Below are 26288 nucleotides of genomic sequence, written 5' to 3'. Positions count from 1 at the left end.
TACCCCCCAGATGTAGGTTAGTTTATGCCGTCCGGAGAACGGAACGAGAAAATAGCGCGGTCTTTGCTTTTGCTTCTTTAACGGGGACTCGTTGAGAACAGAATAGCCGGTGGCCGGCGCGAGTTTTGCCGTTACGATAATGGATCTGCATCACGAAACGAAATTGGATCGATAAAAGTGCATACCACGATAAATACCTGTTGAATAATTCGAAAAGGTGCACACCAATTGGTATTTTGAGAAATTAAAAATACAAATACAAATTTTCTTATTCTACTGAAAATTTTTCAAAAAGGTTAAAACATTTCTTCTGTAGTCCATATTTGCTCGTATGTCTTGTGTAACTGCCAGGTGTCTTATACTTCTTGACTTTTGAAGGGCTTCTTCTGTTCCTGCGAAGGTTGTTCTTCATCATTTACTCCCATCCGATTCTTCGATTCCCATCCGTTAAGAAGCTGCTTAAAATACTAGGTCCATCCGTTTAATATTATTAGATCCAAGATTCCTATCTTTATCCTTACACAACGTTCTGGATTTACTCTCCATCTGTCTGCATTCATTCATTGGTCAGTAGACTAGTCGACGAAACTAATGATATATGGATTTCAATTGTTTTTTGTATAGTGTTATAGTCCTTGTATAAAATAGAGTGATTATTTAACATTGAAAATGACGATGCATTAGGAGACGGGCTCGTTACCTAACGGGTCGTAGAGTTTCTACGTTGGCGTCGTGAAAAACGAACATAATTGAGTAGGAAGGTGGTTTATTAAAGTGCTACGGCCAGACCGACGCCGACTTATGAATTAGTTTATCCGCAATAAGTAATGACGCAAATTCTCATACAATGTCCCGGAGCAATCACGTACTGGAGACGGCAAACGTTTGCCGTCGTAGCTTTAGAACATTGTGTTTTATTTTATTAAAATTATCCTCCGCCACTCATGAAGTTCCTAAGAAAATACGTTTTCTATTTACCGTTTAAAATGACTAAATTAAGTGCTTGAAATTAATAATAAGTTTACGTTCGCTTACTTAACGGGTTTCTCTCAATATATTAGTCGTTTAGGAATCGTGCGAAATATCCGTCGTTAGGTTGTAGTGTTTATGGTTGTTCGGACGAGGTGGTACCACCCAATGCGGCTCGAGCCTCCTCAATTTCCCGTGTGAAATGGCCACGTCCAACCGCTCGCCAATGCACTTATATATCTAAGCAGGAAACGTCGACAGATCGACGTTTTTTATCCGATTCGATCGGCTTTGAATATTAATCGAAATGCTAAATTATTAAAGCGGTTAAAATTATTTCCAAGTAGTATAGTAATGACGGCCCTTTCCTTTCCAATACTGTCCGTTGGCCGTTCTCACATAAACAAACCCACTAAATCCGGCCGAAAGCTCACTTCTCCTCCTGTACCAGGACGGGATAAAAATCCCGATAACCATCGCATTCCTCAATCAGGAGAGCGAGCGCCCGGACATCAATAGAATTGCAGCACCGGTAGTGCGTGCGCGGCCTCAAACGATCGATAAATCAAGCCCGATCTCTCTCGCCGGTGCTCGTATTGAATGGAACCGTCATGTTTAATACATGACCGGGGTCAACATCCGGCGCGAGGGTGAGCGTAGAAACCGTCGTTATCGACGGTTTTCAGGCGCCGGAAAAGACGGCGGAATCGTGAGCCAATTTGTTCAAACCGTTTTCTTTACTATTCAACCATAATAAACTTAAAGCAGATATCTAAAAAAAATCCGTTCAAAATTTAAAATTACTTTATCCAATTTTTTACACAAAGTCATTTAAAGTTTTGTTAATCATACAAACTATCACTCATTCAAAGATGAGTGATAGAAATGTACACATACCTAGTGTAGTGTTATTACCTTATAAATAATTTCAAATGATCCTTCGCGATCACTCTACTAATCGGTGAAAAACGTCTGGAATTTCGTGGCCGTTTCAGAGTGAAATTGTCATTAAGCCGAATAAAATTGTTAGTTATAGCGATGTGTAAACATCGTACTATTGATTTTTCGAGTTTGTTCACCTTCTCCATCTCACAATGTCCTGAACCCCGCATTGGTATGATGTAATTCTGTCCATGTAATTTTTCCTGAGATTGACCTTAGAGGCGTCATTTCTGCTACTCTGTGACTTTTTCGATCAGGGTGATGTTGACTACCAGCTTACTTACATCTTGTTGGATGTTGAGATAAGTATGTTCTAGACACATTTTATTGTATTTGAAATTTTCATGCTTACCATTGTGTTGGATGAAATTAAAGACAATTTTGCACTTTTGCAATGGAAAATCTTTTATTGTTTAGCTTTTACCGGTTTCGCCCTAAGGGCATCTTCAAAAAGCCACCTGTTGTATAAAACAACATAAAATTACATCAATGTCCTATCTCAACATAATATATATCAAATTAAAATGAACCATAATCTAACTTACGTCAGTTTTCGAATACATTAAATAGTTCAGGTTCATATTACAAATTAAAAACCCTTGAAAGTTATATATATTGGCGTGATGAGTTTAGATTATTACGATTGAATTAAGCGTGGGTTCACAAATCAACAGAAAAACCTTTTTGAGGTTATGATAGTTAGTTTTTACCACCAAATGTCATACATGTAGTTATGCAAATGTTATAACATCGATAAAGAAGGAAATCAATATTTGTCAATTTGAAAATTCTTAATTTAGTATAGTTTGTAGATATATAATCTGTAAAATATCAGTAAAAATTTGTTTATAAATATTGTAGGTATAGGTGGGGACATGTAGGAAATAAAAGGGAAAAAAGGGGAAAAAAAGGTTAGGAATGTAGCTGAGGGGAATTCCAGAAGTTGCGGTAAATAAACGCTACGTATTTAATTACCCTCGTACATCTGGAATTTGAATAGGATGCTGTTGGAATAAGTAGGAAGGGTAGGGAGTGTAGCTGAGAGGATTTTCCAGATGTTGCGGTATGTTGAATGCTACATATTCAACCACCCTCGTGCATCTGGAAAAAATTTTTATTTATTTTCTTTTTTGTTTTTTGGGGGGTGTATAAGGAGTCTTTAAGTACATGTATAATGGTTTCCTGGTGGTTTGGACTTGTTCGTTCAGACACTGGCATGTTGGAAAGTTGTGTTTGAATTTGTTAATCTCGTAGTATTCAAGTATCTCCATCATGTACCCTTTATTAGTTTTATGTATCAAAGTTGTGTTGTCATGGTCATCGAATTCATGTTCTATGTTGAATAGAAGGTGTTTGCCGAAATTTGAGTTCTGTTTAGTTTTATGTTCATATATTCTCTGTTCTAATCTTCTACCTGTCTGCCCAATGTAAGTTGCTCTGCATGTTCCGCATTCTAATTTGTATATACCATTATCCTCAAGTTTATTTATTCTATCTTTATTGTTGACAAGTAGTCTACCTATGGTGTTGTTGTTTTTGCATGTTAAGTCCATATTGTATTTGTTAAAAATCTTTCTCATTTTCTTATGTATCTTGCCTTGACATTGTATTGCTCTGTAAGTTGTTATCTCGTTCTTCGTATTTGGAATTAATGTGGTTTTATTAGTGATTTCAAATTTATTTATTTTAGTATTGATGAACTTCTCTATTATGTCATAAGGGTAGTTGTTATTGGAAGCAATTTCTCTGATTATATTAAGTTCTGAGTCTAATTTCTCTTTGCTCAAGTTAGAAGTGAAAGCTCTGTTCAGAAAAGCAGCGAACTTGTGAGATTGGTCATGATGTGAATCGTATGGTACGATGGCGTCTGTCTGTGTTTTTTTCCTGTAAATGTCGTAAGTCAACCTTCTTCCGTTCTTTTCCAAAGTCAGATCGAAGAAATTAAGTTTATTATTTTCTTCTATTTCAATCGTGAAATTTATATTGGTGTGTAGCCCATTGATGTACATAAGGATATCGTTGGTATTAATATCATCAGTGATGTCTATTATAGCGAAAACATCGTCAACATATCGTTTCTAGAAAACAATATTTTTGCTGAACGGGTTTTTGGGGTTAATTATATCCTGGTTGTCTATTCTATCTAGGAATATCTCTGCAAGCATCCCACTCAATGGAGAACCCATGGGTAGTCCGTCACAGTAAGAAAAAATTTTGTTGTTGAAAGAGCAGAAGTTTTGTTCTAGACACATTTTATTGTTTTATTTATTATACTTATTGTATTATATATTTATTTTATTATGTATGTTATCACATTTTCCAAGCAAAACTTTTCCTTTGTAGTATTAAGCTATGTTATGTGGGACAGTGCAAGTGCATAATAGTTTCGTATATTCAGATATTGCGAGTTATATGAAATTCCAGCTACACACGTACGGTTAAGGTAGCGTTAATTTAACAAAGTTGAGATGGGCATCTATCACTTGAATGGTCGTTCGAATTTAGAAGACGTCCTTCATTAATTAGTTCTGCAAAAATTAACCTACCGACCAAATGGCCGCACGTTTGTTACCTACACCGACGGCAGACGTTAATGAGGGCCATTCATATTCAATTCTCGCGGTACCGGTTTTCCCAAAGCCACGAACGCGATAAATTATCGTAATTGACGTTGGCGTGATTCAGCTGAATTTATGTAAATAAACACCACTAATTGCAGTACAACGGTGCGGACGCGATGCCTTTAAAGGGATTATTTGGGTCCCGATTAATTGGAGGATCGTTGGCCGAACAGTTTTTTTACCTATTTAATCCGGTAAATGCCTCTGCAAAGTCGTATGAGATTAATTGGATTGAATGGACGATTCGTTCGCTGATTTATATAGCCTTGAAAAAATGGCAGTGATCATTTCTTCCGCCCACGATCAACAAGAAACTTCCTTTGGTCGTACGACCGTATCCAATTACGGACGGTTGATAAAGCTACACCGCCGTTATTGACGAATCAATTAGTGACCACGTGGTGTGCGACAGATGACAGATAGATGCATGTTTCCCCATAAAGGGGCAGAGTGAAGAGTTTGAGAGCTTATTAGGCATTGTGAACCATGAGAAAGCGACGACAATGACACCGGGCGCCGTTTTCTTCCTTCCACGATAAGGAACAAAAACGTTCCAGATGTCTACGTAATTAGCCTTTGTTTTACATTCACGGATGAAATCTATCTTTCTCCTTGTTGAAACTCACTGACTTTGATACATTCTTATTTTCCTTCAAGATGAACGTTTTTTATTGGAATACCTCTTTAATACGACAATTTATGGCGACGCACTTTTCGACGCTTTAAAAATGCGTTTTAATAGGAGCCCGAGTTCATAAGTCAGCGAATTCAAAAGGCGCGCTTGTGTTAGCGAGCCGCGAGCTTATGTTTGCAGGTGTACCGCAAATGAATGTGTAGACATTCGTGGCACATAAATTACGGCGGAACGTCCCGTCGCGAAGCAAGAACTGTGGAAAAATGGGCGAGAAATGAGAGTAAGAACGGCTGAAAGTAGTAAATAGCAGTCGGCAAGCCGCCTCACTAATGGCTCTCTATTGTGCTGAGTTATTTAGCGAATAGTTATAGGTAAGAGAATATTTCACCAATGCGCGCAAAACGACTTGTTCGTTTCGTGCTGTTATTCAAATGGTACTTTTAACTTTATATCGATTCAAGATAAAAATAAAAATGACAAGTTTTCATGTTTTGCTTTCATACACATATTTAAAAATACTTATTCAAGAACTTGATTTAAGAGAATGTTACATAGCGAAGCAGCCGAACTTTTTTAACGATCTTTAAAAAGATGTTTTACAGGGCTAGCCGTTTTAGTTTTCTCACACTATTTACGGACTACACGCTACCTATTTACATTTAAATTTATTAATAAATTAATAATTTTTAATGTTATCATCGTTTGATTTTACCTCTCATAAGGAAATCTGAATCAAACGCAAAACTGCCATATCTACTCTTGTATACAGTATGTCCCCGGATCGAGTTACAAAGAGGGAAAAAAATTTGATTACTGATTTTTCAAACCAATCTCAGCGTAAATAATGCGTCGGATATGTTCAAACTACTAAATCGCATGAATTTTATACTCGAACTATAAAAGTTAACTAATTATTCCAATTTTTATGTAAAAATTGGACTTTTTTCTAAATTGAAAATTTTTCAAGATCAATTTATGACATGTAACCATAGAAACCATAAAAGTTAAAACTTATGTTGGTGAGATTAAGTCTTTTCATGCGATGTTAACCGTGAAAGAGAGAATTTATTTAGTACTGTGCTATGGTACTAGTGAATTATGTTTTCGTGTAGTTATACAAAAATTCCAGCAAAAATATCTCATGTGGGGCTCGCAAACTGATGAAAACATTTTTGGAAACGGGTTCTGTATTATCCACAAAGAGGCAGACAAAGAGACTAAACGAGGAAGACGCTGCTTTTCAGATAGTTTTTCAACAAATGACATTGTTTCTTCCCAGCATTGTCGTTATTGGAGCGATGTAAATCCAATTACCCTTAAATTTTATACGGTCAATGTACTTTCAGCAAGACAGTTGCCCAGCTTATCATTCACACATTGTGCCAAATGGTTAAAATTACAATTTCGTCAAAAATGGATTGAATGAAATGGTCCTATTTGATGGCCAGCACGTAGTCCTGATCTTACAATTATGGATTTTTATTTTTGGGGACGATTGAAACAAATTGTTTACAGTGAACCATTACAAGATGATGCAGAACTATTAAAACTAAGAATAATTAAAGCGATAGAATCTCTACCACTGGCGGAAATTCGTACTTCTTATAAAGAATTTAGAACTCGTCTTCAAATGTGTGCCGAATTGGGAGGGAATTTGTTCACTTACAAATAAATAATATTTATTAATATTTTATTCAATTAGCCATATGTTAATTTGATTTGTCCGTATATTTTTCACTAACATAAGTTATAACTTTTATTTTATTTTATTGCTTTCTATTGTTACGTATCGTAAATTGAACTTGAAATTTTTAATTTAGGAAAAGTATAAAAATGAGAATAATTAGTTAACTTCTATAGTTAGAATATAAAGTTCATGCGATTTAGTAATTTGAACATATTCGACGCATTATTTATGCTGAGATAAGTTTGAAAAATCAGTAACAAAAATTTTTTTCCTCTTTGTAACTCGATCCGGGGACATACTGTAGATATACAGGGTGAGTCAGAAAGAATGGGAAATCCGAATACCGGAGATACTAGACACCAAAATATGATGATTTAACGTAACATCTCTTATACAAATGTCAGTGGTTTTCGAGGCATAGGGTGTTGAAAGTTAAATTTTTTTTCGAAATTTCTTGATAATTTTGAAAGTTCTTGTACTATTAACATAAAATGTGGTAGTTTTATGTTTTTGAGCATGAGAAATACGAATTTGAAACTTGTTTTGTTATTGCTCGTAGAGTGCGCTAGATACACGCTGCTCGTTTGATAAATCAAATCATAAGATTTTTGGCTCGACAGCTACGACCAATAAGAGCTGCAAATTACAAAGAGCATTCAATTTTACATAAAAAAGGTACTTTTATTGAAATTGTCTAAGTCTGTATACACCCTGTATATACTAAATGTATATGTGCCAAGATTTAAATAAGTAGTACCGAACATTTCTTAGTCCCACGGCCGCACGCCATTCTAGATCGTTCAGGCGATATAGTACGTGAGTAGAGGCGCGACCTTTCACCTTGAATCATCCCGGTACGCGACTCAGTACGGTTCTCTTGCATAATACTAATGAGGTTGAAGGTGGCTCACATGAGCACCGCCGGCGGCTCTCTTCCGTAGGTACAGGTTGCGTAATCGCAGCGAATTCGCCTCGCCATTGTGATCAAAGCGGGAGTGGCGTTTCTATTTGCGGATAATACACACACCGCAAAATGCTATGTTTCTCACAATGGATTAGACGAAATATTTGTGGGCAGTGTGTTGCAAAAAGAAGTTAAAACAAAATACCTTTATCAGTTCCTCATTCAATTTAGTAACGGCAACCACACGTCAATCCATCATGAACGAGATCATTAAAGTTATAGGTATAGAAAGTTCATTACGGTCTTAATCGCCTCCGTATATTACAGATTTACCAGATTATTTCGGCGAACCGTTGTTTTATCTTGACGACTGTAATTAAATCTAGATCGAATTTTCCTCGATTTGCTTTATTGCCAGACATTCCGTCTAAAGGCGAGATCGTTTCAGATAACGTCAGGTTATGTTCGACCACTACAGAGAAAACTGTTATAACTCTCATGACAGTCCGTTAACAATGAGAAAAACGGCAATTAACGGAACAGACTCACAATGATGCGTCAATATTTCTCACCGTCAATATCGATCTTCAGATGAACGAGACGGTCCAAACTTTCCCAAGAGACTTTCTCTTCTCGCGAGAAGGCAGACGTGCCTCTCGAAAAGGGCACAATCGAACGAATAGCTATTTAGGCAACAATTCGACCGATACAAATGTCGGGGCAGAAGAAGAAGACTTACAATTAACTAACCGTGATTTCAGATGTTGAAACTAAATACTGTTTACCGATTACGGAAACTATATCGAAACACATTTTACAATCTGTAATACCAAAAATATTATGCTACCTACTTAAAATTACAACTTTTAAATTTAATACAAATTTAATATTTAAAATATTTAGAAAAATACAGCTATAGTAGACGCCACGAGAGCTGGCAGTAAATCATCATTTTCCGTTCTTACAAATGCCATACAAGAGTTCACAAACCGCTAGAGAGTAATGTGTGTTGGAAAGAGATAGCATTAGTTTAATATGTCTGCTGTACAATTCAAATGGCCACGTCGAAAAGTACGTCTGTTCTTCTAAGGGATGTCACTCTATAATTATAACCTCAAATCGAAACGTCTTGTGAGCGTTGTCATGAACCTGTTAGTGTTTTCACAAGCCGAAAATGTTTTCTTTGAAAGGAAAATCCAAGGACAGTAGAATCTAACAGGACTGCTACATCCATTGTTGTGACAACCTGCCCGCAAACTACGTCACACCATTTTCCACGCCCAGCTGTTGTTATGGTCTATGCGTTTGCTGTTTATTTTAGAGGTTATATCGTAGACGTATTCATATTATTTTTGAAGTATTATGTTTTTATACGTATTAATGTCTATCATATAACCTCTAAAAACACAGACAGTTACCAGACGTGGCAAATAGTGTGACGTAGAGTGCGGGCAACCAACCAGTAGTGGATGTAGCAATACAATGGATGTAGCAGTCCTGTTAAATTCTACTGTCCTTGAGGAAAATCATTAAATAATATCTTTGACAATGTTTGACATATAACCTCCATTACTAACATAACCTACATTTAAATGTATGTGGTGAACTAATCTAAGTCGTACGTCCATATCTTGATTCATACCATTTTTAAGCGATCTGTCACTGCCAGCAGAAACCACGAGATTCTACTATACAGGGTGGTTCAGTTTTTAATCGGGAAACTTTACTAGGACGTAGTACTTGCCAAAATAATATAAGTTTTTTATATAAACATAGGATCGCAATTCTTTTGTTTTCAAGCTATGAGCCGTCAAAGTTAAGCCAAAAATTTACATTTTATCTTTTATTTCGGGTATAAGTAAACCGTAGAATTTAAAATTTTGTATGTATGTACTACTGGTTAATACCTTATTTTCAACCATACCTTAAACTTCCCTAGCGCCCTCTAAGGGGACGAAATTCACAATCGCTTTCATTTTTTTATAACAACTTTTTAACGCCATGGAATATTAAAATAAGAAAATATGGGTTGTAAAGCTTATTCATTATTGGTACTTTTTTATCTCTTTAGTTTTTTCCTTAATGATAATAGTTTTAGCATAAAAAAATAAAATATGCTACATTGTACTGTAAAGCGCTGCTATTATTAAAAAAAAAATTTCTTTATAGCTGGCTATGGACATTGGGCACTTACTAGGATCTAGTACTAACTAAATAACCAATTAATTATTGTGATTTTCATAAGAAAAACCATAAATAAGATTAATGTCTGGCTGAACAAATTACGTTGTTTTAAACAATATTAAAAAATTGATACTGGTGCTTAATAACAGTCAAAAATTATTAATAATCATCAACAATTATGAGGATTCACCGTAAATGAAACTTACAAGTTCTCACAGCCAACTTTTAGAATAAATTTAGCTCAACATGGCGGCACATAGTGGTACATGGCACGATATTTTATTTTTTTACACGGAAACTATTAACTTTAAAGAAAATACTAAAGAGACAAAAAAGTACCAATAAAGAATAAGCTTACAACCCATATTTTTTTATGTTAATATTCCATAGCGTTAAAAAGTTCTTATAAAAAAATCAAGGGGGTGGTGAATTTCATCCCCTTAGAGGGCGCTAGGGAAGTTTAAGGTATGCTTGAAAATAAGGTATTAATCAGTAGTACATACATACAAAATTTCAAATTCTTCGGTTTAATGATAATAAAATGAAATAAAAAGTAAAATGTAAATTTTTGGCTCAACTTTGATCGTTCATAGCTCGAAAACAAAAGAGTTGCGACCTTATGTTTATATAAAAAACTTGTGTTTTTTATGCAAGTACTACATTCTAGTAAAGTTTCCCGATTAAAAACTGAACCACCCTGTATAAGCAATTATTAGGAACGAAACCATGAAAAAATATTAATTTTATTGCTAAACAGGAGGTGTTAAGGTGGTTGAATGACAGCATAACAGGAAATAGATGAATTGATTTTGAGTATGAGAAATAGACAAGGACATGTGTTCAGGATGAAAAAGGGAAGAATACTGAAGCAAGTGCTTAGCAGGAAACTACAAAAATCGAGACCTAAGGGAAAGCCAAGAACATGATGGGATGATATCCAGAAACTAGAGAAGGCAGGCAAAAATTGAAATTGCAATCGAGAAGGTTTGGGTTGGGTTGATTAGGGTTTGAGCGAAAATTGAGGCCTCGTGTCCGCGATTGAAGGTCGTTGTGTGAGCCAACTCGGTAAGGTATCCTTTTTGTTATGAAACAAAACAGCACCAATTGCTTCAGTTAACTGAACAGTTATACATGAAGAGAAATGACTTTTATGATCACCGAATTCCTGAATAAAAGAAGGGAGATGGCGACAGTGAACCGAACAAGGTTTTGGGCAAAAAACAGAAATTTGTTCATGATGTGAAGGAGAAAGCTTGGGCTGAAAGATTTGCAAAAGGATTAACTTACCCAGTAAGTTAAGTTAAACCCCACACTTGTTCTTTTTCATTTATATTTGAAAGTATCAATTCCATCATACAAGCAGATATTTGTCTGAAAATTTTTGCTAGGGTAGTGTTTAGAATTTAAAATCAGGTTGTACTAAAAAGAGGGCTAAACTCTAGGTACTTCAACTCGTGACTCGGCTCTAGATCACGATTCTAAGGGAACTCTAAAAATTGATCTAAACCCTAAAATTATTAAAAACATTTATAAAACTTTGAACAATTTATAAATTTATGCAATTTTTAATAAAAACAGCAGAATATTTTTTTTACATTTGTGAAAACAGCTTAGTTTGAGGAATTACTATTGTAAAAGATTTAAACAAGAATTTCTCAAGGATTTTTAAGTTAGTTTTCAGCGAAAGCAAGAAAATTGCAATGCCCACACGCCATCGTGAACCGTTCGCAACTCGCTCGCTCACGCTGTACAAACGACCCCACGACGACAAATTGTATAAAATTATCATAATTCTAGCGAAAGTCATACGCGCTTGTATAACTAGTTGAAGAAACGAAAGCCTTGTCGTATACTAGTATATAAACACTATATACAGCGGTCACTAACGAAGTCGACCCTTAAATGTTTAACAATCTATAATAATACTATAAGTAATCCAATTAACCCAAATAACAATAAAAAAAAGTGTTGCGTTAGAAAGGAATTTGGTAATAATTATCAATTGAGAAAAGACACCCTACGGGCTATTAAAAACACCGTACCAGACGTCGGCCCGCTAGAAATTGCACAAAAGGCACCTGTGTAGGTAGAAATGGTTGATTAGAATGCTGCAGGTAAATGGACGCCTACTCTATCATTAGCCTTCTACTCGTTTTCGATCCTTCTCTCTTTAAACTGCTTTAAAGTCGGCCGGACGAAGATGGAAATGGACCACAGCGCTCGTGATGCAACCGAACTCGTCCCTCTTCGTTCGTTCTCCGCACGAATGAATTGGCAGAATAGTAAACAATATGAGCGCCCACTCACACAGCGTACGCTCAAAGATAAAACAAATGAGTAATTGTTGAGGTTCATCGCGCAAAGGAACCCTCTCCGAGAGAAACTCGCGGCTTTGCGGAATGGTAAAAAACGAACAACGAGATGAATGCCGAGTGCCACGCCTTTCTATGCGTCTATATCCTAAGAAGTAGTAGTAGTCAAAGAAATAGAAAACCAAGAACATACTTTTAAAAGCGTAGATATCTAGAACATCTGGACCATGCATTTTGAGATTAAACCACTATACTCCGAAACTGCACTTTAATCCTCGCTCATTAAAGAAAAGGAAATAAACTAGGAGCATTTTTTTCAACTTGTTTCCTCTTTCCACAAACCCACGTTAATCCGACTAATTTGCTCGGAACATATCATTATTTAAGTCGCCTTGATTTGCCTAATTAACACGTGTAATCCTTTTAAGGAATCTCAATATTTCCCGACCGTTTGGCGAGATTAAAATTGCAATGCAAATTAATTCCAATTGCAAGATACCAGTTCTTTCCGATTGCCACGAATAAGATACTTATTTGAAAGTTCGCTTACCGTTAGTGTGTTTAGTCATATTGTCATGTAAATTTCATTCCAATAGATTTAGTATTATATCATCACCTTTTTCGGGCGCCAATCAAATCAAAGATGAATAGGTTCCTCGTTTAATTCGACGTTGACATCATTTCACGCTTACGACATCGGACGAATGTAAATAAAAAAGAGGCTCGGTACTCCGCGACAATTACACGGTGCTTAGAAATGAATTAAAACCAAAAAACGCGAGCATTATGCCCGCAGACGCCAGAACTACGCCCATGGCCCGAAGATTATAAAGCCATTAACGTCGAAGCGCAGGAAACGAACGACAAACGAAAGGACAAGCTGCAATTCAACTCATTCCGTTGCAAGGAACCTTGACCGACTAGTTTTAATGGTTACCCTATGTTGAAATCCAATAAAAGAATGTGTGCAAAACATTTAAAAAATCATTAGATCTTAACTTACAATTTTTAGCTCATATGTCAATTTAGTTGAGAAGAAATAAGAAGTTATGCGATCAAAATGAATTAATAAGTTAATTATGCTATTACCACTTTAAAGGAGACCGCTCTTCAATATCTTCCCTGGTGTCATCGAATCACTGTCCTTTTCTCTCGCTTCGGAAGAGGAAATATTGGATATTCTTTGTAACATTAAGACAACTACAGTTGGAGTTGACGGTATTAGTGTTAAAATGTTGAATATGTGTTGTCCAACAATTATACCGTATATATGTCATATTGTGAACTATTGCCTTGAATTGTCTGTGTTTCCTGACCTTTGGAAGATTGCTCAAGTCACGCCAATTCCAAAAACATCCAGCCCTCGGGAACTTAAAGATCTCAGCCCCATAAGTATTTTGCCTATATTGTCCAAGATTCTGGAAAAAGTGGTTGCTACTAGACTTACCCAGCATCTAAATAAATTTAATATTCTACCAGTCTGTCAGTCTGGTTTTCGTTCAAGACACAGTTGTACGACAGCCCTTCTCGATGTCACGGATGATATTTTCCATGCAATTGACCAAAAAAGCGCCACGATCCTGATTCTCTTGGACTTCTCTAAGGCCTTTGATACCATTCACCACCCCACTCTCTTAGCAATACTCCACCATATTGGCCGTTCGGAGGGTGCCATAAAGTTTTTTAATAGTTACCTCCTGAATCGGTCACAAACTGTTAAGCTTCATGGAAAGGAATCTTCAGCAGCAGTGGTGTCCTCAGGCGTGCCGCAGGGTTCAATTCTTGGCCCTCTACTCTATCTAATTTATACGGCTGCTTTACCAAAAGTACTAGACTATTGCACTGCTCACATGTATGCTGACGATACTCAGGTCTATTACTCATTCAATGAGAATAACATTGACAAGGCTGAAAGAGCTATCAATTCTGATTTAGACAAATTGGCCCACGAAGCTTCAAATCATTGTTTGATTATTAATCCGTCTAAATCAGCAGTTATGGTATTTGGGAGTGGTGGTGTGGTGAACAGGGTCAAGGGGTCTCTGAGTGTCGGAGTGGGTGGTGTTAAATTGAATTCTACGGACGAGTGCTGTAATTTGGGTATACGTCATGATACCGCACTCCGATTCCGTGGACATGTTTCTTCACTAATTCGTAGAGCCTACGTGACGCTTAAATTATTGTACAGTAACAGGAGCTTACTTAATCAACGTTTGAAAATCCAATTATGTGAAGCTCTTGTTCTGTCCATATTCAATTACGGAGATGCTTTATATCATCCATGCTTAGACTCTGTAACCAAAGTGCGTATCCAAAGAGTGCAGAACTCATGTCTGAGGTTTATATATGGTATTAAAAGACGGGAAAACATATCACACACTCTGAATTGGGCAGATTGGTTGAATATGACGCGTCGTAGAATCCTTCACAGTGCTTGCCTCTTTCACAGAATTATTATGTATAAATGTCCACCATATTTAGCCAATAGAATCAGGTATCGCAGTGACGTGCACAATATTAATATACGACATCGGCACATGTTATGCATACCACGCCATGAACTTCAAATCTTTAAAAGATCTTACTCTTATAATGTAACTACTATTATGAATAGCCTTCCTGATTCAGTCAAGCAGCTGAGTGAGCGAAGTTTCAAGTCATATTATAAAAAAATTCTTTTGATTGAGCAGAACAGCATTTAAATTTAAATTTCAAATTTAAGTTCTTATTAAGAGGTAATATTCACTTTTTACATTTCTGAATTGTATGACCTAACAGGGCAGGGGGAGATTGTTCGCGGCAGCTTGTTCAACCTTTTCTTCATTTTGCTATGTTTTTGTTCTTTAATTTTGTTGTATTTTTTTTTTATTATTCCTTATTATTGTTATTTTTCATTGTTAACTAATTTAGGTGCTTACTTCTGTTAATATAGTTTTTTTTATATATATACATATATAGTTAGTGCTATCTTGTTTGAAACCAATTTATTTATTATTTCTATTATAAAAGGGCCGATGAAAAACAATAGCAGACAAGCTATATCTGCATTGACTCGGCTCTTTTTGATGATGCGCTGTTATTATGTCCGGTTTTGTTGATAATTTCAGAGTGTTTATTATTTTATTTACTTTTATGTATTATTTTTTGTATTTTTTGTGTGGGCTTGTGAATTCTTTGTTGCATCATCAATAAACATATATATTATATATAATTGCATCACTATCGGATCAATAGATTTGAGATCAAAGATATTCAAGTAGCAAGAAATTGAAGAACACCTTTGAAATAGAATTCTTTATTATGATTAACAATTTGTGATGATAATAATAATCGGTTTTGATGAATCTATCACTTTAACTACGGTACTCATATCAAATTACAAATATTACTGGGTTTAATGTTTTCCTGGTTTATGCTTTATAGTCTACAAAATATATTTACAAAAATATATTTCCATAGAAACCAAACCCATCTTTAGATACGTGCGTCTAAACCCAAGTGATCCTAGTTCTAGGTATAGTGTTAGTTCTACATGTTAATGCTAGTGTAAAACTAGAACTAACACTAGACCTAGAACTAGAAGCAATCGGGTTTAAGACGGAAACTCAGAGTTATCATAAGGACGTCCTCTTTTTCTTTGCAAAACTACCCAATGCCTGTATTATTAAGCTATGTTGCATTTTATGTGGGACAGTGCAATTGCATTAAAGTTTCTTAACTATGCTTACTGCATTCATATATTGCGAGTTCTATGAAATTCCCAGTATAAATTTGTTATAGACTCCTAATAACGGATTACGGACATCTTATTCATAATTAATCTTCACCTTCTCAACGATACATCTGATCGTTATACCACGGGAGGAGATTTTCTTCTCCAGATGATCTTCTGAGGGCGGCAATTCCGGTTCTCCTCTGTGTACCGTTTACGCCTCGCTCCCAAAGCCTTTACTCAATTATTAACGTTGTTATTATTAAACGATATTTTAAGGTCTGTCGCACCCCATATAATTTCGCTGTTGCATTAATGCCATTGTAATTAATTAGGCGATTAATTTTGATATACGACTTCTCGGCGGATGGGGGGATATCTCGGTTCAGCACGCAAGGAATGACGTCCTCGTGGTATGTCCCGTGCCGCGCGTCTTAAAAAATAGAAGAGAAAAGGTGGTCGCCGTGGAACGCGACTCGGCTTGAACGCCGGACCAACAAAAATAAGGTCACTCGGAACCTGATACGACCTTCACGGTCGGATATTGCGATTTATAGGTGCCAATGAGGAGCAAAAAAACTTTAAACAAAGTGGGGACGAGATCAGACTCACAATCAGTGTCCTTTCTTTATCCTTCAGGTTTATAACGGTCACTTTTACTTGTAGGTAACTATACCTAATAATAAATATTTTATTATTTAAAATTAGATAGAATTCATTTGAATGCATCTACTCATACAAATATGTACATCTAAATATTGCTATGAATGTAGGAAATCATACCAATGAGTAATCATTAAAGTTTTAAAGTTCATTCGGTAAACCGCAAGAATTTAAACGCACCCACGTACGCACCGATCTCTGTCCAGTCTTTCTATTGTCCATTAAGGCATTAGCCTTCGGCTAGATTTCATAACTTATTGAATGTGCTATAACGAGCAGGTACTAGAATTTTAAATCAAAGGGCGATATGTAGTTTCTGATAAAAAAAGTAATAATAGTTTTACCCTTTGGCTACAGCGACTGTGTTTATATTTATATTGGCATCAATTTTATTATGGTAGGTTATCGAAATTGTATAGGGTTCTATAATGGTTTTATAAAAATTGTGGTGGAGATGAATAGTAGAAAGGACGTTGAGTACGTCCATTGGGTGGGATAACGATTGGCCCCCTGACGCAGGGGGCGCGTCTGCGATTGCGGCCGTCTAATTTATTGCGGCACGCGGAAAAGTCTACCAATACAATGCGAATTTTTCACTAGTTGTTAGGCCCGTCGGCGCGTAATTACGGTCGTCCGCCGTCCACCAGATTGGCATCTGTCACGAAACACAATGGGGGCACGAGAGAGGGCCCAGTCCACCCCGGCAAAAAGAGTAACGACAATTATCCATTATGCTCTATTATTGATATACATTTAAGAGCGGGTGTGGGCCGCTCAAGGCTGAGCTGATTACCATTCATCCACGTCGCTTTGCGGGCCGAGCGTCGCACGAATAAAAAACCTCTCATTGTTCATGTATCTACACGTTGTCATCTCTATGAGTAGGCACAGCGACCAACTGACGACGGTGTAATCTCTATCTATCTTCGGACCATGGCCGTTCTTAGGCCTCCTCACCTGCACTATATTCACCAGAACCATCCTCAATATTATTCACGCAAACTCTAATCAATCTCGATGTGACACAATAAAAACGTATTTAGGTATTGTAAATTTAGCGACATTGTAAAATTGGGTTAAGCTATTGCTCAGGTTCATTTTTGTATTGAAATTCTGGATTCAAATAATGTCGGGTGCAATAGGTTAACATATTTATCGACCATCTATAATCCTCCTACAGATAGCATCGTAATGCCAAAGATGTTACCTCGTCAACGTACAAATATCAAAGATCTTTGCGTAAGATGTTACCCGTTATTCTCGCAAAAGGGCATCAATCTCGCAAGACCCATATGTATTATTCTATTTGTATGTAAGTAAGTACTTGGTAGGCCACATTTATACGTTTAATATGCGTTGTATATTTAAAAATTTATTATTTTCACATTATAATCAAACTCTCACTATCACACCAATTCTTTATGCTAATAGACCTAATTACTAATAGTCTAATTAGTCTAATTACTAATAGACAATAATGCTTTTGCGAAATATTACCTAAAATGCAACTTCATTACAATTAGAATGTCTTTAGACTTCTAGTTTTAATTGTTATGCAGCGCTAGATTGTTGTATATTTTTATTGAACTAAAAGTGGAACTAACACTATACCTAGAACTAGAATCATTTGCGTTTAGCTGCACGTCTCTAAAGACGGCTAAACCTGAGAGAACTCGCTAGGGACAATGATGTTACCCTATGGTGGATTCCAAGTCACAGCAACATTGAGGACAATGAGAAGGCCGACAAGCTGGCCAAAGAGGCAGCAAACACGCCCTTCATTGGACCCCAACCTGGATGTGGACTACAAAAAAGCCACCTAAAACAAATAATCAACAACTGGGAGGCTTCAAAGATAGCCTTACGCTGGAAAGAACTTCCAGGTCCCAGACAAGCGAAGAGTATGATAACTCCGTCGCAAAACAAAACCAAAGAGGTTTTATGCCTCAGCAAAGGGGATCTAAGAACGCTCTCAGGCTACCTGACCGGCCATGTGCCCCTAAAATACCACCTCTTCCACATTGGACAAGCTGAGGATCAAACATGTCGACTATGCAACGACGAGTCAGAAACTGCTGAACATATACTGTGCAATTGCGTCGCCAGAGGCTGCCTAAGGCACAACGTCTTCGGTAAAACTCCCCTGTTACCTACCGACATAAAGGTTCAAGACCTCAGGACAATACTAAGGTTCATTAAGGACCTACATTTGCCCTAAACCTTTGGAGGGCTAAAGTTACAATAGATCTTATAGGTCGCGGTAACGAGAGGGGCCGCTCTCCTCAGCCCGGCAGCAATAATAATAATAATAACCTGAATGATTCTAGTTCTAGGTATAGTGTGAGTTCTACATAATAACAGTGCTAGTGTAAAACTAGAAGTAACACTAGGCCTAGAAGTAGAAAGTTTCGTTTAGAGCTAGATTGTTGTACAGGGTGTCCCGTTAAGCGTACGGAGCGGCTGTATCTCAATAACGGTAAGGCCTAGAGGTTTGGGAAAAAAATCCTTATAAGCAAAGTGGGCAAGAGAAATAGCTGGAAATTATTTTGAAGTTCGTAATTCGACCGCTAGGGGGCGTAACTGCCATAGAGAAACATAAAATTCCCGCTATCTCAGAAAGTTAGACGATGAGCTATAACTTTGACAACAGCATTTAGTAGCTTGGATAATACCGCATCGCTTTTGTTTTGCAATATTTTTCATATCTGTCATAATAAGGGAAGGGGAGGCCAATGCGTTTTCAAATGTTTACATTTTAATATCTCCTGGACCATTCAACCGATTTGAATATTTTTGGTCTTGTTTGAAAGAGCATTTCATGCTCTTTTAAAAGATATTTTCAGAAAGACCGCTTGGTTTAAAACAAATAAGCTAGAGGGCGTTATCTGCAGCGGTTACATATTTTTGTGATTTTTGAAAAAAAGTTAAATGGAACGGTACTATTTACTTCACAGATCGTTAATCACTATAAAATTTGCTAAATATTAGTGAAAACCGCATCTCGATATCTCCATCCATTCTCGAATTATAAAAGAAAATGTTAAAAATTCGTATATCTTAATCGGATCAAGTTACCTTAAGAAACAAATAAGAGAGAACAATAATTTTATTATCTAGAACCTTCTAGAACACTTTATCCAAGCTTAGAACTGCTTCAAAACTACTTTTGAGGCGTGTTGAAATGCCAACGGATCAATGAGACATCAACAATGATAATAAAACAAAATAAACCAAAACACTTAGAATAACTTAAATTTTTGGCAAAAATAACTCACTAATGTGCTAAATGCCTTTCATAAACCTCGATGCATTTATTTAATCTAGTTTCGACGAAAAAAAAGCGCTGCTTAAGTCTCGGCCCTAGATACGTTTCTACTGGTATTTAGTGTTTTGTCATATTTTCCCTGGTTATTGGTTTTTCTTGAAAAGTCAGGTCGTTTAGTCTACCCAATAGATAAAGGGGTGAAAGCAATTGCCTGGTTTTCTCGAACCAGGAATGCATATTATGCAAGTTTACATCAGTTTGTGGACAGATGCTTCATGCATCCATAGCATTTGTGATAAAAGGTTTGGATTTGCCCAAATCATATTTAAAAGTCAATGGTAATAGTTCAGTCTGTTATCATAATCGGTATCTGTTAAGGCCTGATGTAAAACAAGGTGGTGGAGATATTATTTTCTTGAGAACTCTTGTGGACAATTGTTTTTGGAGTTCCCAGATTATGTGGGATCACATTGCGCACCAATATGTTTTACGAATTCATAGAGATGTCTGAATGGGCTACACGTTGCCAGTTTTCCGTAATCGCTAAGTCAATCTTAAAAACACTTCTAGAGAAAAATGTCTTTCTCTGCACATTTTTGCCATGCAGTTGCATCGTATTCGAAACATTGAAAATAAATCATCATACGCTTCTGCGTTAGGAAATGACATGTTTACAGTTACCATGGTAATGTGATTTGCTTTTCTCGATGAGGTAACTGAATCCGATTGATGGCACTCGAGTTTTTAACATTTTCTTCTATAACTCGAGAACGGATGGCGATATCGAGATGCGGTTTTCACTAAAATTTAGCAAATTTTAAGGTGACTAAGGGTCTGTGAAGTAAATTGTATCGTTCCATTTAACTTTTCTTCAAAAATCACAAAAATATGTAATCGCTGCAGATAACGTCCTCTAGCTCATTTGTTTTAAAGCAGACGGTCTTACTGAAAATATCTTTAAAAAGAGCATAAAATGCTCTTTCAAACAACACCGAAAACATTCAAATCGGTTGAATGGTCTAGGAGATATTGAAATGTAAACATATGAAAACGCATTGGCCTCCCCCTCCCTTATTATGACAGATATGAGAAATATCGCAAAACAAAAGCGATGCGGTATTATCCAAGCTATTAAATGATATTGTCAAAGTTATAGCTCATCGTCTAAGTTTCTGAGATAGCGGCAACTTTATGTTTCTCAATGGTAGTTACGCCCCCTAGCGGTCGAATTACGAACTTCAAAATAATTTCCAGCTATTTCTCTTGGTCACTTTGCTTATAAGGATTTTTTTCCCAAACCTCTTGGCCTTACCGTTCTAGAGATACAGCCGCTCCGTACGCTTAACGGGACACCCTGTATATTGACCAACAACTAGAATCATTAGGGTTTAGCCGTACCTCTGTTCATACGGCTAAACCCAAATGTTTCTAGTTCCAGGTCTTGTGTTAGTTCTAGTGATACTGCTAGCATAAAACTAGCACTAGACCTACAACTAGAAAGTATTTCGGAGCGAATCATTCGAGTTTACCGATATTGAGAGACGTGCGACTAAACCCGAATGTTTCTAGTTCTAGGTCTAGTGTTAGTTCTAGTTTTAATTGTTATTCAGTGCTAGATTCTGGTATATATAACTCTATGAAAACTGTAAAGGCGATCCCGAATGGGTTCAACACCTTTCTGACAAAGCTGTTAAATTATCTAAAATCATCAGTGTGTGGTTGGTATCTCGCTTAATAACTATCAAGTCTTCAGAAATTGAAAAGCGCATATTCGTTAGAAAATGTTTATTAATAAAACTACTAACTATATGTTATTCTAGCTTATTACTAATATACACTTAATAATGCTTTTGCGTAATATTACCTAAAATGCGAACTTCATTTGAGTACAGATATTAAATTATTAACGTATCTCTGTAACACAAGAAATCCAACTTGTTTCTGAAATCTAAGAATGAAACGCTCCGAATGAAGATTGATACTATGAAAAAGAAAATGAAAATAAGTTAGAAAACCGGTCGTTACGGCGGCGTCTTTGCGGCTGACATTCAATCATCGCTACCATGGCCGCGACAGTGTCTCCTGTTAACGACGCCAATACCGACGCCCACGCACATATTCCCTTACCTACTGCTTCTTTGAGTATACGCGAGTTCGCACACACGCCCGCGGACACGTTGCAATCGACACAGGACCGCACTTGGAACTTTAATAATCATTAGAACACATCACAATCATCATCTTAGCAATTTATTATTAAAAAAACTAAACATAATGCTGGAATTAATTTGAAATTAAAATCAACTAACCTCATTAAAATACCTATTTAATGGATTGGAAAAGTTTAATAAGATTTTCTTGAGATATTGATTGAGGCAAGTCCGTCTCTGTCAACATCCATAGATAGATCCACGTGCATACCTGTTCTTAAAACCTACTACTAATTCGCTTCAGTTTCAGTCGCATTAAAACTGTCAAGCGGTAAAACGCGTTGCTCACGAATAGTGATCGGGATTTGTGACCTTGTGATTGTATCCTGGGGGTGTTTTCAGGATGCTGGATGGACGATAGGCGTTTGCTGGGATGCCGGATGTCACCCGTTCGGACTCGCAGGGGTCCGATACGTCACTCAGACCACGTGTGTCCTTCAACAGGGACGTGCACGTCAAAAGAATCGGTACGGACTATATATGTTATACGGTACAACGAAATAACCAAGTTATTTTTTGTGTGTGAAATAATTTGCTGTTTGTGCTAACTAAAATAATTCCTGGGAAATGGTTACCACCAACCCTTTACTTAATCTTTGTTATTTAGTTTTATTTTTTTGTGATCTTAAACATTCGGTTTATTGCTCTCCGAATGTTCGTAATCGGCAAGGACGAGCGGCGTGTGGCGAAGAGCCGTCTAATAACAGCTCCTCAGGCTAATTGTACAATATCGCTAAAACAAGGGCCTCGATTACTGTCATTACGTAACCGTCCGTTTTGTAATTCTCGGTACGGGTCGGGTTCCCATGATCAACAAAAAAATCAGAGAAGATCGAACAATTAGAACTTTCAGACCGCTCTGTAAGTGTTCCATTTTTTGCTGGCACGGATTTTGAGTGACGCTCTCCGGGCGCCTTTACCCTGTTATTAACAGATTTGATGATTTTTAAATAACCATTATTATATATTGACGATTTAATATAATGAGTAGTGATTGCTTTTAACGTTTTTTTTTTTGAACTCATCTATAATTAGTTTTTCGAGGTGAAAGAACTTATTGAATATTACATACAAGACAAATTAGTTTCGAAAATTTTTGATATTGGTCTCATTTCAAATCAGTAATAAGATTTGTATACACCAATTATTTATGATAATAATAAACTTTTGAATTTAATTAATTTAAAATTTAAAAAAAAATTAATAATAAATTTAATTCTTAGAGAGTTGTTAATGAAAGTTTCTCTTTCGCTTCCTGATTCATTCTAAGCCTTTTAAGCACAACTTGATATGTCATCGCGGTCATTTTCAGGTATATTTTGCATGATTTCCGGGAATCTTTATAGATAATTTACGCTAATATACAAATATAAATGGTTGTACTTTCCCTTATTCGTATTCGTGTTTTATTTAACATAAATTTTAAAGCAATATCTGCTTTGCTTAATGTTGTATACGTTGTGGGAGATATACTGAACATCTTTACACTTTTTCTAATATTAGAAACAACTAATTGAATTTCAAATGTATCTGCTAATTCCACAACCGGTTTAAATTTTTTAAACTTGAGCTATTTGAGTTCGAATCCCAAAATAAACCCCCCCAGTGTATTTTAGAGCAAAATAGAGCGAAATTTAATTTATTGATGATTCATTCAAAAACAACCAGTAGATAGAAATAAGTAAAAAATTGTTTGTAAAATTAACTGAGCATCAATAGGAATTGTTACGAAACTCGGACCCATTAGAAAGTCTTCCTGAATAGTTCTTATGATGGTGTAAATTACAATTATAGAGTCTATAGATCGTCGGATTTATAAAATTATTAAACTTTGATCTTATGGGGTCGTCTTGAGAGATGCTCAATATTTTATTTTTGATTTATAAAATTCTTATGTTATACTATTAATAATTTATATGTCTGCTTTATTTTATTGACTGAACGTATATTTTAATCAATTGTGTTATTTGATAACTTTGACAGAGATCTTCAGAATTCTCCGAAATACCTTATTATCTTAATTAATCTTCTCTGTTATCCTTAATTATTTTTAGATTTCACAAAAAAAACTTTTTTAAATCATATCTAAGAATAATTACTTTGACTATCTTAAATAAGAAACAGTCAGCATAAATTTATTGTTGGTATTGAAGGAACTGGTGGGTGTTGGCCGTGACCAACTCGGCGAACGGCTCAGTATAATAAAATTCCATTTCAGGTCGGCATGCTGGCGACCTTTACGCAGGTTACAATATGGTTTGTCATCTACGGGACCAGACAAAAAGTGTATATTACACAGTGGCTGGTATTGTGCTCTCACCACAACCAATCTTGCATGTTCTTTGTACGAGTTAATTCAATTAAATCTTTGTTCTTTAATAAATTATGTAATTCGTAATCTTCACTCGAGTTTAATTAGAAAAATAACACGTGTACTCAAAGATTTACCGTGCGGTTAAATGTTTACTTGAGTTACGTTGATTACGTAACGGTCACGAGTAGGAATGTGAAAGACATATTTTATTTTAATGGTTAAACGACGAATAAACGCCGATTGTATTTGAGTAGACGATTAAAAATATTATTCTAAAATAATTATAAGTCATTATATTCTGTGAAATGGTAGAATGACTATGGGACTGTAATAATTAGTTCTTTTCTTGTGTTGCGTAACATTTTGCATGGAACGACAAGTTCTAATAAAGCAGGAAATCTAGTTTAAATATAGCATTGAAATAGAAGAGAAAGTTGAATGAAAATAATAAATTTATGATATGCAGGTCATACAAAAGAAGTGAATGAATTAAATTTAATGCTTTAATTTTTTTTAACCTTGTAACGTTGCAGTTTTCGATATTTTATTGCTTGTTCGAATCAGTTGAGGTGTTTATTATTAGGCAATGATCATTAATCATCCACTCTCATTAATGCAGCTTATTGTTCGCTTTCGCTTTAAGTGTCTGTAGTACAGAAATTAAATCATAAGCCATGAAGACGTTCACGCCCGCCTGCAGAGGCTAAGGTTGCCAGTGAAAATTAAGAAGTCCATAGGATGTGTAACGATGATAATCTTTAGAGTGGACCGTTAGGTTAATCAGGCTAATGGACTAACTAACCCAAAGCGTATAGTGAAATGTTTCAAGGATGCGTTTTGTCGTTGTAGCTGCGAGCGAATTATGTCGTATACCTGCCAAGAAGAGACGTCTCGATAATTGCTGTCTATCAGGGCAGTCGAGTTGCGGTTCTCACACTCGGTTCGTTCAATTTAGTTCATTTGCGTTGTCGTCCAGGACGCCGTAGAAATTTCAGTTGGAATGCATGAATACGTGCATCGGAATGAGGAGCATTTTTCAGGAGTCGCGATATTCGCTTCGGCACCTGGCAATTATCAAGTTGCCGACGCACGTAATTTGTACACAATGCAAATAACATGTTACATAAATTAAGACAAAGCAATGCGGCTCCTTTTCAGTGTCGAATGTGGGCAACGTTTGACATTTGCACGTCTCGTTGAGAAAACAATTCAAAAAGCTTCGTATTGTGTGGGAACAAATTCTTTACTCATTCACTCGATTCTTAAAAAAAACGTAAACGTTTCCAAGAAATAGTTGACTTAATATGGTTTCATTTTTAAAACGAATAAGAAAAATTGGATCATCATGTCATATTGTAAAAGAAGTTTTGATTCAATGAATTATAGATTAATCATAAATAATACAGTGTACTGAATGGAAATAGAGTGGGAATCGAAATAAATCATGAACATGGTTTAGCTCGGTTATTTTCTTGAGACGCGGGCGTAGATAAGGTGCGGGCGCCATTGTTTATATTTCACGTGAAGCTGTAAACTGAAGATTTCATCTGGGAACGGCGGGGAGGTTTACGTTCTGCCCGATATGACCAGATAACGGTGGCGAACTGTTGTGTGCCAGTGTTATCTCCGCGAATGCTAACCAGCTCTCCTAACAGTTGTTGTTATGCTTACGCGTGACCACTAACTCACCGGCCGCTTCGTAATTAAAACGTACGCTCTGCCGCCGACCCGTTCTATGATATCGCCCTCCGGAATCTTCAAAATTCGAGCCAATGCTATCAACCCCAGAGATTAAAGTTAAAACCCAGTAGCTGCCGACACACGTTTAACAGCAACTACTACTATGGGTACCTAGTTTTAACGTTATACCT

The 26288-nt window shown here is 36.3% G+C and overlaps 1 long non-coding RNA gene across 1 annotated transcript; it reads right to left on the bottom strand.

Moving 5' to 3' along the window:
• Positions 1 to 259: 259 nt before the first annotated feature.
• Positions 260 to 2746, bottom strand: LOC139430429 (uncharacterized). Its single transcript, XR_011640923.1, has 3 exons — positions 2457 to 2746; positions 1885 to 2369; positions 260 to 1741 (listed from the first exon to the last, which is right to left on the bottom strand). It is a non-coding gene; the product is annotated as an uncharacterized lncRNA (long non-coding RNA).
• Between the last annotated feature and the right edge of the window lie 23542 nt (positions 2747 to 26288).

The sequence above is a fragment of the Onthophagus taurus genome, chromosome 7 (genome assembly GCF_036711975.1).
Source record: "Onthophagus taurus isolate NC chromosome 7, IU_Otau_3.0, whole genome shotgun sequence".
Lineage (NCBI taxonomy): Eukaryota > Metazoa > Arthropoda > Insecta > Coleoptera > Scarabaeidae > Onthophagus > Onthophagus taurus.
Note: the sequence above shows the minus strand (reverse complement) of the source record. Positions and strands in the feature narration are given on the sequence as shown.